Source organism: Coptis chinensis, chromosome 1 (assembly GCF_015680905.1).
Source record: "Coptis chinensis isolate HL-2020 chromosome 1, ASM1568090v1, whole genome shotgun sequence".
Lineage (NCBI taxonomy): Eukaryota > Viridiplantae > Streptophyta > Magnoliopsida > Ranunculales > Ranunculaceae > Coptis > Coptis chinensis.
The window spans coordinates 74,676,396-74,679,409 of record NC_141456.1 but is presented as its reverse complement, the minus strand read 5'-3'; the positions used below and the strand labels follow the sequence as shown (position 1 = coordinate 74,679,409).

Genomic DNA, 3,014 nt, shown 5'->3' with positions numbered 1-3,014 from the left:
CAAGATTTCCTATGACGCAACTTAGTGAAATGAAAGCGAAGTCGGATAACCCTATTACGTAACCTAGCATGCACCTTCTTTTTCATTTTTGAACGAGTGGGTGTTCTAGTAAATAAGTGTGGAAAAGTGATTGGTTGTGGAGAATATGGTGGATATGGATAAGTTGTAGAAGGACAACATGTAAACAATGAGGATGTGGTTTTAGCACAAAACTCATTCATGGTGTGTGTAGGGACTGTTTCAAGTCCGAAAATGAAGGTGTCAAACGCTTTTGTCTTCTGAAGTATTTGTTTACTAGGTGAATTTAAAAAATTATGAAGCACAGAAGAAACAAAAGGATCGAGTGCAAACTCGAGATTCCTTTGGAAGGGTGGAAGGAGGGAAGTCGAGGTGGATGTTGTGCAAATTAGTTCTTGATAGGGTGAATCATCACTTGCTCTAAGAAACTCATCGAATTGCTCATCTAGATTGGTCATATCCTCGTTACTATGATAGTCCTCTACATCTTTGAGAAAGTCATCTATCTCATCCTCATCCGTAATATGTGTATCGACTAGTGTAGGGATGGAAATGTTGGAGTCTTAACTTCCAAAGGAAAGAAATTTGGGCATATGATTATCGAGGAACGTTGTTGAAAAATAATCTCGAGCAAAGCTCTCGATCATGCTAACCTCTCCATCCATAGGCGAATAGGGTAACTGTGTCTTTGTTTTAAAACATTGACTTCAACAGCAAGATGGCCAAAAGACATGGACATTGAACCATCGTGGCAATTAATGAGCGCGTTGGCGGTTGCCGGAAAGGGCGCCCTAAGATGATCGGACAGAGTCGTTAATCGACTTCGTATCGAAATGATGACAAAATCAGCCGGATAGTAAAAATCCTGAATTTTTACGAGAACATTTTCGGCGACACCCTTAGGATACTTAATAGACCGATTAGCTAATTGCAACGTCATTTTAGTGGGTTGCATCTCGTCTAGACCTATTTGTCTATACAAATAAAACGGGAGTAAGTTAACACTAGCCCCAAAGTCTAATAACGCGGTCGTCGTATAAGAATCTCCTAAGGTGCATTGTACAGTAGGACGACCAGGGTCCTTGTACTTAACAATTCCATTATGTTCAGATAGAGTTGGGAATGTTTTGTTAAAAAGGCGTCTCTTGGTATATTGGTCTTACGCCTAGTAGTACACAAAACTTAGCATGGTGTGGTAGCTTTTTAATAGCTTCGAGGAAGGGAAGGTTTATAGTTAGATTCTTGAAAATGTCCCTAATCTCCTCATAATTAGTATCCCTAGTTAACACGGCTAATTTTTATGGAAACGGTGGTTTCTGTCTATATTTAGCAATGGTATCACCTGGATGTTTAACCGTGGCTTTCTGTTTCTTAGGTTGTGTTGTGGCCGGTACCTCTCAAAGTGGTAGGCTCTTCAGGTTTCTATTTCGGTATCTAGTAAAATAGCGGTGTAGGGGCTTTCTTGGTGGGGTAACTATAGGCATAGTTACTTTGTTATCAACCATTCTGCCAGAACGGAGAGTGGTGATGGCCTTTAGCTCACCTACATTTTCATATTCATTACTAGTATTATCGGTTACCTCAAAGGTTGTATTTGTTGTTGTAGGATTAGGTATTTCGTGACCTGGAAACACACCTTTGGGTTGGGCTTTATCTTGAGCCAACTGTTGGGTTAAATTATTAACGGATTGTAGAAGCCGTTGGTTAGATTGAGCCATGGTTTGGAAAAGTTTTTGGCTCACTTGTATGAAGGTGTCAAGACGATCCGGTTGTGTGGGTGTAGTAGTCACGGGTGGTGTGACTGGAACTATTTCACGTGAATTATTTATGGGTGGATTTTGATAGTTATTATTTACCGGAACGATACCTCTATTAGCGTTATAATTATTATAACTACCTTGACTTTGTTCTTGACCTTGTCGAGGTTGCACTTGGTTGTTATAATTATTAAAATTACCCTGACCCTGTCCTTGTCGTGGTGGAGCTTGGTTAAAACTTTGTGTTAGCCTAACATATTGATTATTGTACCCTGGAGGTGTGACGTGTTTGTTATTTCTCCAACCGAAGTTGGGATTTTGTCTCCAAGGGGCGTTAGGTTCACTATTAATGGAACAAGCCTGTTCATAGGCTATACGATGGGAGTCGGGATGCTCGGGGCTCAACCGAAACTACATGGATTTGAATTCACGTTCATGACGGGGGATAGACTTTTGTTGAACGAAATGGCCTCTACCTTTTAGTGAGTGATTCAATTAGAGTTTTAAGCTCGAATCGTGTTTAATTTCAAACATACCGGCAGCCTTAAATCTGTATTTGATGAACTAGCGGAGCGGTGGATATCATCACTACCCCCGGTTGTTATTTAAGCTTAGTTTGATCCTCTAAAATTTATAAGCCTCCGAGGCTCCTTTGCTTAAGAAACTACCCCCATTCATTATGTCTAGGACTTCTTTATGGTGGTGTAGAAGTCCTTTGAAAAGGCACGAACTAACGTGTCTTTAAGCTAAGTTATGATGTGGACACTCTATAAGGAGATCGGTGAAACGATTCCAAGCCTCAAAATGTTTCATGAGGATTTTGTCGAAAAGAAATGAATCTTGGAAAGCATCTCATCCATCTTTAGGGGTGGGTAAAATGTTCCATAAATAAATTGAACAAGTTTAGCCCACGAGTCCATAGAATTAGGCTTGGGCGTTAACCAAGACGCCTTATCTATCTCTGCTAAGGTGAAAGGAAATACCCCGAGTTTAATTTGTCCGCACCAACCGTAGGATGGTGGAATGTTGTTAAGACTTGTTCAATCCTACATGTCTTGATAAGGTTTTTCATGGTCTAATCCATGAAAAAACGGGTAACAAATTAAAATATTTGGGGGATTCGAAATCCCCACCGGGTCTACTAGAATGATGCAAGATTTGGGGCTATCGCTCAAGGCTTTGTAGAAGTCAGAGAGAGGAGTCTCTTCTTCGTTGGGCATTGTGTCAGGTGATGTGTGT

General features: G+C 40.5%; 1 pseudogene; it reads left to right on the top strand.

Moving 5' to 3' along the window:
• The first annotated feature begins 2,523 nt into the window (after window positions 1-2,523).
• LOC147525190 (small nucleolar RNA R71) lies at window positions 2,524-2,616 on the top strand (annotated as a pseudogene).
• Window positions 2,617-3,014: the final 398 nt, after the last annotated feature.